Here is a 13,869-nt window from a genome sequence, read left to right on the forward strand (position 1 = left end):
CATTACAATTCCATAGGTGCTAAACATGGCAGATGTATCCCTTCTCAATCAGGAATTACCACACATTAAACATAATATGCAATCCCCAATGTTATCCTATGGGAGGGGAAAGCCTCACAGTAGTGAACAATGAATTTGAGAGTTTTTCACTACTAGGACATATAAAACTAAAAAGTACATGTCCTACGTCTACTTACACAGTACCATGCCCTATGTGCTATCTAGGGCCTCCCTTAGGGGTGACTTATATGTACAAAAAGGGGAGTTTAAAGCTTAGCAAGGGGTTTTAAATGCCAAGTCAACAAGGCAGTTAAACTGCACAAACAGATTCTGCAATTGCAGGCCTAAGTAATGTTTAAAGGGTCACTAAAGTGGGTGGTTCATTCAGTGCTGCAGGCCCACCAGCAGCATTTAATTTACAGTCCCTGGGCACATGTAGTGCATTTTACTAGGGGCTTAGAAGTAAATTAAATATGCCAATTGTGGATGAGCCTATGTTACCAAGTTCTAAGCAGAGAGCACATGCACTTTTGCACTGTTTAGCAATGGTAAAGTGCCCAGAGTCCATAGACCACAAAAATAGGTCCAGAAGAAATGGAGGAGGAGAGACAAAAAGTCTTGTGGAAGACCACTCTAAGGCTGACAGATATAACAACACTTTCTAGTACAATTTCGTCCTTAAAATACTTCTCTGAACACAATGACAGGTTTAAATGTGAGGCATCGCAAGATTGCTACTCCAGCAGCTAAACAGAAAATTTACATTCAACATCAAAGAATACCACTACTGATCGCCAACAGTTTTTTGTGCCACCATGTAATGCATCCTCCAAAGATCCAAAGCCTTTTGCCAAATGGCACTGACATTCCTATTACAGCTCCAGCCTTTCCTTTCTCTAATGGGAGCTAATATGAGAGCCATCAAAACTTGATGCATAATTACCTGCAATGTATGGAGAGATAAGCCATGGTTCATGATAGGGTGTTTGCAGGAACAACTTGGCTTTCAAAAATAGTGTCAGGTGATTTGAAGCATTAAGCCTTTGTAAAATTGTAAAAAAGTGGAAGGTCACTCAAGAAGTTCTCCTCCCTCAATTTTTTCAGGATAAAATCCTGTAAAGTAGGCATACCTGGAGTTTGAAAGGTTTTCGAAGTCCATGCGTTTACTAGTCATACATACCAGAGAAACCTTCTTTGGGGGCCTTCAGCTGCAGTCATGATCAGACCATTTAAATTTTTTAACTTGTAGTATCATCCTACCCTATGCAACAAATACAAACCTAGCCTGTTACCATCGGAAGATAAATAGAAACAAGTGTTAATAATTTTAACTAAAAACATTCATCTAAACAGCTCTCACCACAAAGACTTTCTCCCAGCATAAATCTTCCACATTGAATACACTTGTTCACTGAAAACCAGAAAACCTAACACAGGAATCAAAGCCTCAAAGAAGTGTTCAATGGTGAACTGGCAACATTCAAATGAATTAGCAGGGGGTCTGCTTTGTATGAGGACAGATCCAGCCCTATTCAGGGGCAAGTGTCAGCTCCTCCCACCACTCTAGCACAGGAAAACCCATCAGCCTGGTGACGGGCCATCAGGATGTGCAGGGCGCACCTCAGCTCCCTTTGTGTGACTGTCTGGAGTGAATGCACAAATTGCTCAACTGCCATCCTTACCCAGGCGTGTATTCAGTAGACAGGCAGAGACGTAGAATGGTTAAGCAAGAAAATGCCCACTTTCCAAAAGTGTCATTTTCAACCTTACAATTCAAAAAACAACTTCACCAAAAGATGTATTTGTAAATTGTGAGTTCAGAGACCCCAAGCTCTATATATCTATGTGCTCCCAATGGGAAATCACATTTAAAAGTTATTTAAAGGCAATTTCCATGTTGCCCTTTGGGAACAATAAGTCTTGCAATAGTGAAAACGAAATTAGCAGTAGTTCCCTATCAGTACATATAAAACACACCAGCACCTTTTAAATACACTGCACCATGCCCATGGGGCTGCCTTGGGCCTACCTTAGGAGTGACTTACAGGTGATAAATGGGAAGGTTTGGGCATGTTAAGTGGGTGCACTTGCCAGATCGACATGTCAGTTTAACCCCTTCTCTGCCAGGCCTTTTCCCCTCCTGTGTTGAGCCTTTTTTTGGCTATTTGGGACAGTTTGCGCTTAGGCCCTCATAACATTTTACTCACATAAGCTACCCAAGCCAAATTTGCGTCCTTTTTTTCCAACATTGTAGGGATTCTAGAGGTACCCAGAATTTGTGGCTTCCCCTGAAGGAGACCAAGAAATTAGCCAAAATACAGCGAAAAGGTTGTTTTAAAAAAAAAAAGGGAAAAAAGGGCTGCAGAAGAGGGCTCATGGTTTTCTCCTTGAAAATGGCATCGACAAAGGGTTTGCAGTGGGAAAATCACCATCTTCACAGCTTTCAGGAACAGGCAGACTTGAATTAGGAAACCCAATTTTTCAAACAATTTTGACATTTAACTGCCTGGGACATACCCCATTTTTACTATTTTTTGTGCTTTCATCCTCTTTCCAGTTAGTGACAGAAATGGGTGAGAAACCAATGCTGGATCCCAGAAAGCTAAACAGTTGTGAAAAGTAGACAACATTCTGAATTCAGAAAGAGGTCATTTGTGTAGATCCTACAAGTGTTTCCTACAGAAAATAACATCTGAAATAAAAGAATATTGAAATGGAGATGCAAAAGACCAGCAATTTTTCTCCACATTTTACTCTGTAACTTTTTCCTGCAATGTCAGATTTTTGCAAGTAATATACTGTTACGTCAGCTGGACTCTTCTGGTTGCGGGCATATATAGGGCTTGCAGGTTCATCAAGAACCTTTGGTACCCAGAGCCAATAAAATTAGCTGCACCTTGCAATGGGTTTTCATTCTATTCCCGGCATACAGTAATTCACTGCTGAAATATAAAAATTTAAATATAGGTATCAAGAAAACCTTTGTATTTCCAAAAAGGCCACAAGATAAGGTGTTGAGAAGCAGTGGTTATTTGCAAATCTCTGAATTCCGGGGTGCCCATACTAGCACGTGAATTACAGGGCATTTCTCAAATACACATCTTTTTTACACACTGTCTTAAATTTGGAAGCAAAAAATGTAGAGAAAGACAAGGGGCAATAACACTTGTTTTGCTATTCTGTGTTCCCCCAAGTCTCCCAATAAAAATGGTACCTCACATGCATGGGTAGGCCTAGCGCCCGCTACAGGAAACACAAAATGGACACATCACATTTTCACAATGAAAACAGAGCTGCTTTTTTGCAAAGTGCCTAGCTGTGGCTATTGGCCTCTAGCTCAGCCGGCACCTATGGAAACCTAGCAAACCTGCACAGTTGTAAAAACTAGACACCTAGAGGAATCCAATATGGGGTGACTTGTGGGGCTCTGACCAGGTTCTGTTACCCAGAATCCTTTGCAAACCTCAAAATTTGGGCAAAAAACACGTTTTCCTCTAATTTTGGTGACAGAAAGTTCTGGAAACTGAGAGGAGCAACACATTTCCTTTGACCCATCGTTCCCCTAAGTCTCCTTATAAAAATGATATCTCACTTGTGTGGGTAGGCCTAATGCCCATGACAGGAAATGCCCCAAAACACAATGTTGACACACCACATTTTCACAAAGATAACAGAGCTGTTTTTTACAAAGTGCCTACCTGTTTATTTTAGCCTCTAGCTCAGCCGGCACATAGGTAAACCTAACAAACCTGCACATTTTTGAAAACTAGACACCTATGGAAATTCAACATGGGGTGACTTGTAGGGCTCTGACCAGGTTCTGTTACCCAGAATCCTTTGCAAACCTCAAAATGTGGCCAAAAAACACTTTTTCCTCTCATTTCGGTGACAGAAAGATCTGGAATATGGGAGGAGCCACAAATTTCCTTCTACCCAGCGTTCCCTCAAGTCTCCCGATAAAAATGGTACTTCACTTGTGTGGGTAGGCCTAGTGCTGGCGGAAGGAAATGCCCCAAAACACAACGTTAACACACCACATTTTCACAAAGAAAACAGAGCTGTTTTTTACAAAGTGCCTAGCTGTGGATTTTGGCCCCTAGCTCAACCAGCACCTGGGGAAACCTAGCAAACCTGTGCATTTTTGAAAACTCAACACCTAGGGGAATCCAAGATGGGGTGACTTGTGGGGCTCTCACCAGGTTCTGTTACACAGAATCCTTTGCAAACCTCAAACTTTGGCCAAAAGAACACTTTTTCCTCGCATTTCGGTGACAGAAAATTCCGGAATCTGAGAGGAGCCACAAAATTCCTTCCATCCAGCATTTCCCCGGTCTCCCGATAAAAATGGTACCTCACTTGTGTGGGTAGGCCTAGAGCCCGCGACAGGAAATGCCCCTAAACACAACGTCGACACACCACATTTTCACAAAGAAAACAGAGCTGTTTTTTACAAAGTGCCTACCTGTGGATTTTGGCCTCTAGCTCAGACGGCACCTGGGGTAACCTAGCAAACCTGTAAATTTTTTTAAACTAGACACCTATGGGAATCCAAGATGGGGTGACTTGTGGGGCTCTGACCAGGTTCTGTTACCCAGAATCCACTGCAAACCTCAAAATTTGTCCAAAAAAACACTTTTTCCTCTCATTTTGGTGACAGAAAGTACTGGAATCTGAGAGGAGCCACAAATTTCCTTCCCCCCAGCATTCGGCCAAGTCTCCCAATAAAAATTATAACTCACTTGTGTGGGTGGCCCAGGTGCCTGCAACAGAAAAATGCCAACAACCTGTAGAGGTTGAAGGGATAGCTCAGCGAGTTGATAAGCACATTTTTTTCTTTAATACATCATTTAGGCTGACTCTGCTTTGGGGACCCACGCAAGTGAGTTATCATTTTCCTTGGGAGACTGAGGGGAATGCTAGGTGGTAGGAAATGTGTGCCGCAGTGGTGATCCTACAAGGAAAAGTGAGGAAAATATGATTTTTTAAGCCAATTTTGAGGATTGTCTAGGAGTCTGGGTAGGAAAATGTTGGGGGATACTGGCAAGCCAAACCTCCTTGGACTCCTTGGGGTGTCTATTTTTAAAACACGTCTGGGTTTGGTAGGTTTCCCTAGATGAAGGTCGCACCTGGGACCAAAAACATAGGTGCCCTCCTCCCCAAACACAGGTAGTTTTGCAAAAGATCATTTTGGTGTGTCCACATACTTATGTGATGTTCTAAACACTAGGGGGCATATTTATACTCCGTTTGTGCCGAATTTGCGTCGTTTTTTTCGACGCAAATTCGACTCAAAACTAACTCCATATTTATACTTTGGCGTTAGACGCATCTAGCGCCAAAGTTCATGGAGTTAGCGTCATTTTTTTGCGTGAACACCTTCCTTGCGTTAATGATATGCAAGGTAGGCGTTCCCGTCTTAAAAAATGACTCCGATGCATATGCGTCGTATTTATACTCCCGGGCAAAAATGACGCCCGGGAGTGGGCGGGTCTAAAAATCCCCGCATTAGCGCTGGATTTTAGCGCCTGGGTCAGGGCAGGCGTTAAGGGACCTGTGGGCTCAGAATGAGCCCAGAGGTGCCCTCCACTGCCCCCAGGGACACCCCCTGCCACCCTTGCCCACCCCAGGAGGACACCCAAGGATGGAGGGACCCACCCCAGGGACATTAAGGTAAGTTCAGGTAAGTTTAAAAAAAAAAAAAATGTTGTGGCATAGGGGGGCCTGATTTGTGCCCCCCTACATGCCACTATGCCCAATGACCATGCCCAGGGGACATAAGTCCCCTGGGCATGGCCATTGGGCAAGGGGGCATGACTCCTGTCTTTGCTAAGACAGGAGTCATTTCAATGGGGGTTGGGCGTCGTAAAAAAATGGCGCAAATCGGGTTGAGGCGATTTGTTTGCCTCAGCCTGACTTGCACCATTTGTGGACGCCCATACGCCATTTTCCCCCTACGCTGGCGCTGCCTGGTGTACGTCGTTTTTTTTAATGCACACCAGACAGCGCCGGCGGCTAACGCCGGCTAACGTCATTGAATAAATACGGTGCCCGCACGGCGCTTCAGAATGGCGTTAGCCGGCGCTAATTTTTTGGGCGCTAAACTGCGTTAGCGCAGTTTTGCGTCAAAAAGTATAAATATGGCCCTAAATGTGGGAAAAGAAATGCACTTAGGTTATGTTAAAAAGACCTCTCACCCACCCAAAAAGTTGGTTCATCTTCGGGGTCCCACCCGAGACACCTAGCGTGTCACAGGTGTGCTGCGACGCATGATTACAGCGGAGCAGGTTTTGTCATGTTTACCATACATACTGGTTGGATTTGGCACGAGGGTGAGTGATGGTTCAGTAGATCAAATTTTATTAACAAGAGATTTCACATAAATGAAATGCACTGTTAATAACTGAAAGGCCAAAAAACTGAACCTATGGCTCACAGCTCGTGAGCTGTAAAGCCACGGCAAGGCACCAACCGCTTTACAGTTCATTCACACAACTTTCATACATGACATGCACAAGACCATTCACGCCGCCAGCCACGGGCCCAGCACATTACAACACTTGCATCGACAGACAGCGCCACTCAAGGGCCTGTCACTTACATACGCCCACATGCCTGATACAGCAATCACACCAGCTGATGGGAGTGTGTGGACTGGCGTTTGGCTGGCAGTGTGTTGCAGTAGCCAACAGCAAGTCAATATGTACACCGTCAGCCAAGCGCCACTCCACACACAATTGCATCAATTTTTATTTTGTTTTAAAAACAAAGAAACCACTAACTAATTAGAAATAATTACAAAACTATGACCACAAAAGCTCTATCTAAGTACATGACAGAAATGCCAACCATGAAACTGAACACATGAAAATATAAATCAGGCAGTTTACACTCATGGTAGTTCCCAGTAATTCTTCTGGGTGTGGTAATTCTTGAAACAATCACCCACACACAGATCAGACTTTGAAGGACAATCTGGGCAGTACATTTGAGTCTCTGTCCGGATACCTCTTCGAGCACAGACTCTACATTTCTTAGCTATAAAGTCTTTTTTGGGCGTGGGAGGAATGTGCTCAGCAAAGTGGTGATCTTTCAATCTAGCCACATCCTCCATCACTGCTTCTCTAGGAACTCTTGCCTGTTCCACCACAATAAGGCTCTCTATCACTGACTCCTGAAATTTCACAAATGTCATCTTTGACTCTGGAGACCTATCCTTAGACACAATAAAAGTATTAAAAGTTGCCAAGTGGAAGAGGTGAATACCAAACATAAGACTTACGAATAGCAGTATAAGGTTCCAACTTCTGATCAACTCTATCTACACCTCCCATGTGCTTATTATAATCTAAAATGCACACAGGTTTGCGCACTTCAGCAACCTGGCCTCAAACAGTCACTGTTTGAGGCCATCCACTAAACACACACACACACAGACTATCCCTGGTGCCTAAGTGGCTTCTGCCCACCTTGGGGGCAGATGGGCCTTAAAAAAAAGAGGTCGACCTACGCACCCAAGGGGGGCAGAAATGGCCAACAGTTCTATGCTCCCCTTGGGGGGATGCCCCTTGCCCAAGGGGGTGCCCGGCCACATAAATAAACATATAAACAAACATCCCTGGCATTCTAGTGGTTTCTGCCCCCCTTGGGGGCAGATCAGCCTAAAAATAATAGTTGGCTATAGTACATGTGTCCCCAAAGGGGGGCGACCCTTGCGGCTCAACTTCTACGTCCCCACCCGCCCCCTCCGCTCCTCTGGCCTCGCACTCGCCGCCGTCCCTCGCATCCGACGCTCCACGGCGGGTGGGAGATCTTTCTCCTTCCTGGCGGCCAAGACCTGGAACTCCCTCCCCACCAGCCTCAGGACCACCCAGGACCACTCCGTTTCCGTAGACTCCTAAAGACCTGGCTGTTCGAGCAGCGATAACCACCCCCTTTGTCCCTAGCGCCTTGAGACCCGCACGGGTGAGTAGCGCGCTTTATAAATGCTAATGATTTGATTTGATTTGATTTGATTTGCCCAAGGGGCCGCCCCATCCCTAAACACAGACCCACACACACTATCCCTGGTGTCGAAATGGCCAACAGTTCTATGCTCCCCTTGGGGGGGCACCCCTTGCAGAAGGAGATGCCCCCCATAAATAAACATATTTAAAAAATCCAGGCGTTATAGTGATTTCTCCCCCCCTTGGGGGCAGATCAGCCTAAAAATAACAGGCCGATCTGCCCCTAAGAGGGGCAGAAATGGCCATAGTACAAGTGCCCCAAAAGGGGGCGACACTTGCTCAAGGGGCTGTCCCATCCACTAAACACACACACACTATCCCTTGGGGGCAGATGGGCCTAAAACAAATAGGCCGATCTGCCCCCAAGGGGGGCAGAAACGACCAACAGTTCAATGCCCCCCTTGGGGGGCGCCCCTTGCCCAAGGGGACAACCCCCACATAAATAAACATATTTAAAAAATCCCTGTCGTTCTAGTGGTTTCTGCCCCCTTGGGGGCAGATCAGCCTCAAAATATTAGGCAAATCTGCCCGCAAAGGGGGCAGAAATTGCCATAGTACACGTGCCCCCAAAGGGGGGCGACCCTTGCCTCTCCCCCATCCACTAACACACACACACACATTATCCCTGGTGTCTAAGTGGCTTCTGCCCCCCTTGGGGGCAGGTGGGCCTAAACAAAATAGGCCCATCTGCGATCGCAATGCGATCGGGGCAGCAGGAATGCTCAAATAGACACCGGGGAAAGGAAAACCCTTTCCTTTCCCCCGGTGCCTCTTTGATTGAAACCCCCCACCCGCGGGAGGAGAAACTCACCTGTTTCTCCGAGGTCGCACTGGAAGCAAAAGGCTTCCAGTGCGACCAGCACCCTGTAATGATGTCAGCGCGCGATCGTGCGCTGACGTCATTAGGGGGGTGGGGGTGGGGGGGCAGGGCTTCCCTTTCCATCCCTGCCATAATCCATAAAGGGAGCTCTAGCGCTCCCTCTGAGCTCAGTGCCGAGGACATAATGGTTACATCCTCGGCATAGGAGCACTGTGCCGGTTGACGTAACTGTTACGTCCCCGGCACAAAATGGGTTAAAACTGCACACACAGGCACTAGTGAAGAAAAAGCTAAATGTGTGTAAACCTGAGAAATGTTTGCAGAGCTACTCATGTAGATGTCACAATCAGTGCTGCAGGCCCACTAGTAGCATTTGATTTACAGACCCTGGGCACACCTGGTGCACTATACTAGGGACGTATTAGTAAATCAAACATGCCAATCACAGATAAACCAATCGCCAATACATTTTAGACAGAGACCATATGCAGTTTAGCACTTATTAGCAATGTTTAAGTGGCCAGAGTCCAAAAGACAAAAAAAAACAGGTCTGAAAAAATAGAAGGATGAAAGTAAAAAATGTAGGATAACCTTATAGAAAGGACCAGGTCCAACAGAAACACTGCCACCTGGATCGCTGAGAGATCAGTGCTCAAACTGTGAATCTCTCTGATTACCATCAGTTTCTTCAGTAAGTCGATAGCAAGCTTCCATAACTAAGACAATAGTGACAGAATGTCTCACATTTATCAAGTGCTAACAGTTATTCTCCAAGATTCCCCCACCACCAATAACCAAGGATATTTCTGTACCAGAATTTAACTATGGTTTGGCTGTAATGTTTCTCTATTTGACTGAGCAGCCCTGTTTATGCTGTAAAACAACATTAACAAGATATATCTACTTGCAAAACTTGTCTATAGATCTTACGCCAATGCTTACCACCATCAACTCTGTGAGGAGCCATATAGGGGTATTACAGGTTAATTTTATTCCCAATACTAGATCCTTCAATTTACGTAAATATCTCATTCAACAGTCCTGCTCCTGCTTGTCTGGCTGTACCAGCTTTTTCTAAATATTCTCCCACCTCACTGTATTTTACCACTATGTAAGTCAGAAAAACTGGAATTGACAAAGACCAATACTAGTACCGTATTTATCTCTACGAATGAGTACACTGTGGCCCGAACATGCAGTAACTGTCCTTTGCCTTGGAGGTGAACTCTGCCTGTCAAAAGAGCTATGGTTTTCCAGTCTATGCAGATGATGGGAAAAATTAAATCCCAGAAATCAAAATAAAGGTTAAAAATGAGCATTTGACTGACGGTGGCTTTGTAATGCAATGGGTTTCGCATTTGTCTTAGAGCTATCAGCGTTGTAAAGTTCTAACCGGACTTTTCTTGCCACATAAATTGAAAATGAAAAGTAATACGGTTTTAAGTAAGTGAGCTGATTTAATGCGTTACAGCATGAGCATGAAGGAGTACACAAAAGGAAAGAGAAGTTCACTCGCAGTCAAACATATCAGCAGTTATGCAATTATCCATGTAACAGGGTCGATGTCATGCAAAGAGCTCGACTACTGCCCAGCGAGATCGCGCTGCGTAAGAATAACTAGAAAAAGTCATCCAGAAGCCATGCGGAAAACATGGAGCCTTGTATGTTTTCAGTAGTTTACCGGTGCGCTCGAGGCAGCTTAACACCTGAAAAGGCATGACGTATGCATGTCTTAAACAAATGAAATCAAGCAATTTTTTAAAGGCAAGCCAACGAACCAATAAAACTGATGGGTGTGTGATGGGTGTGATTGAAAGGCCACAGAGAGATTACAACAGGGTCAGAGAGCTTGTGCGCTCAACCCTAAAAAGGGGTGGTACTGCAAATTGTGAATGTGCTCATGCCCCCTCTGTAAAACGCTCGATAAAACACTGCAATACAACAGGACTGAAGGGGAAACTTTAACTCCAAATAAGAACATGGTCCTTTGAGGCTGACATTCGCCTTAAATTAGCACATGTGGTTATTAGAAAAGCACTATATTTTGACCAGGTTAAGTGACTATCAGGGCCTCAAGAGAGAAAATGCCCAAAACACACTCAATCAAAGACATGTTTGCCACTAATACAAATGAGAGGCTCAACATTCTGAGTTTTGAACCTTTATTGCACGGGGATGTCATAGTCATTAGCACCACAGATCTTGCCATCCCTTCTACCAAAGGTGGTGTTCAGCTGCTGTAGGAATTCAAGAAATATATGTTGGCTGTACACACTGACTTCTCAAAGGCCCAATCAAATCTTGAACAATTGCTGCAAAAAGCAAATACATTTTACAGCATATGTAAAACAAGCTAGTGCAGCAAGGTCATAGCCATGTTGAGCTGACAAACAGTGGAAACACTTCAGGCACAAAAAAAGAATGCACTTTGAAAAGGTAAAAGATTGCAAAAATCACTCTTGTCATAATAATATAAGAGTCAGAGACATAAGCACAATTTCTGAATAAAATATATGATCAGGCCCTGTTCCAACAAATTATCAAGGCATCATAAGACTGAAAAATAATTTTGGATCACATGACCTCAGCTTATGCTACTTGTCTTCAGTAGGGTGCATTTTTTCCAAATATAAGAAGGCATTCGATTGTCTCCCAAAAAAGCTGAGTCAATTGAATTTAGGGAAGACACTATTACTCTCTTTCAGTATATCCCACGCATCACATAGGGTGAATAGAGGGAGTTTAAATAATGTCTCACTTGAGACAAGAAAAAGATCAATAGTCAAGACTCCCAAAAAGCTAAAGAGCTTTTGAACTTGAATCCACAAGAAAACTGGAAGAACCATCAGATGTAGGTATGAGCAGAGACATTAAAGGTGATTGGAGAGAGTGGCTTTCAAGGAGAACTCAGGAGACAGCCAAGAAACTGATAAGGCAGCGGCACCACAAAAGAATTCATGCACTCTTGGGGTAGGATTGACTTCTGAGAGTGGCACCACAGACGAAACATTCAGAATGGTTGTGAGATGCAATGCCTATTGGGCATACTTGACCCAAGAACATCATACACAGCATGCTCCAAGGATCATCCTTCATTCTCACACTGTTCAGCACCTACATGTCATTGACATCGTCAGATCCTAAGTGCTCAACATCATAATCTAAACAGATGAAAACACAGCTCACCCTCCCACTCACCGAAGACCCCCAGCACCAGAATATACTTCTGCAAAGCCATAATCAATGTAGCCAACTGGATGACAGCCACCTGCCTTAAACGCAACTCCAACAAACCTGAGGTACTTATCTTTGGGAGACACATATCTATTAGGACCACAGCTGGTGACCTGCCAAAATTGGACCCAGACCACGCATGCAACCTCAGCATCATCCTCAACAGCGAGCTGACCCTAAAGTGACAAATCAATGGAGTAGTCTCCTCCTACTTACACATTCTCTGCATGCTCCACAGAATCTTTAGATGGATCCCTGTCAACACCAGAAAAACTGTCACCCAGGCTCATCACCAGCCACTTTGATTACGGCCAAGCACTTTACTTCAGCATCTCCACCCAATTCCTCAAAAGTCTCTACACCATATAGAACACAGCAGCTAGACTCGTCCTGGACCTCTTCAGAGGAGCCCACATCACCGCCCTCCTCAGAAACCTCCACTGGCTCCCCATCCAACAGAGATGCTAGTTCAAGATCCTCACAAATGCCTACAAAGCCTTACACGATTAAGGACCGGCCTACATCAACCACCGACTGAACTTCTACCATCCAAACAGACACCTGGCTTCCTCCTCGCGTGCCCTCAAACACACACCCTTAATCCATCACAGCCTAAGTGGTGGTCGTTCCTTCTCTCACATAGCTGCCAAGACATGGAACAGCCTGCTTCTCCACCTGTGAATGTCACTCTCCCTCGTGGACTTCAAAAAGAAGCTCAAGGCCTGGCTCTTCGACAGAGACATCGCACCCCAACGCCCAGATACCCCCAGGGGTGACAGTGTTGTGGTCTACAAATACTGATTGATTGGTTGTTTACCTTTTGATACAATAGTAAATGTATTTTGCCATAGTGAAATTATTATTTAAGGCTCCACAAACATTTTTGTTCTTCTAGAAAATGAGATGTTTTTTTTTTCTCTTCTTGCAAGATGGTGAGAGTGGGAGGTAGAGCCAGCGATATATATCAGAGGTGACCCTCCGATTGTGATTGAACATTCACCACCAAGTTGTGTGTTTTTTTGGTTATTACTTTACATTTTAATTCTGTTGTCTATGATTTATGATGTTATTGGTACATTTAATGATTTAATTTATATGACAGGGCACCAAGATAGATGCTAATAGGAGTTTTCTGCAGCGAAGGATGACACAATTGCAGACCATGACTATATACCCACAGATTGTTACAAAGCTGTTAATAAGGCAGAACCCCACCCAATTGTTGACAATAATCAATATTATGTCACTAAATGGGCAGATTCTGAACTTCTCAATCAAACGCAAGGCCCTTCTGAAAAGGATAACATCTCAAAGTTGATGTAGCCATGATTCAGGAAACCCATTTGACCTCTAAATATATGACTCCACTGAAGTTTTACTGGTACAACTCCTTTCCCCTGATCAGAAAAGGTCAAGGGGCACGTTTTTTCTCATCAAATGAGGAGTATCACTGTCAACATATCAGTTATACACTAAAAAGAGGGTAGGTTTGTAGACTTATAGGGTAGGTTTGGCTCCTATATACTCACCATATTCTCCACTTATTGTCCAAATGAACGTAAGGGTGCATTTTATTCTTATTGTTCTCTACTCAGACAGATTTTAAAAAGCAGGACATAATCTTGGGGAGGGACTTCAATAGTGTGCTATATTCTGACTGAAATAGAGCAATGGCCCGGTTCAACAATTATCCTGTCTGATCGCTGTTACAAAGAATTGCAAATGTGAACCTAATGAATATTTGGAGGGAACAGCACTTGGGTGAACAGGACTACGGGGCATATTTATACTCCATTTGCGCCGGAATTGCGT

Source organism: Pleurodeles waltl, chromosome 4_1 (genome assembly GCF_031143425.1).
Source record: "Pleurodeles waltl isolate 20211129_DDA chromosome 4_1, aPleWal1.hap1.20221129, whole genome shotgun sequence".
In the NCBI taxonomy this organism is placed as follows: Eukaryota; Metazoa; Chordata; class Amphibia; order Caudata; family Salamandridae; genus Pleurodeles; species Pleurodeles waltl.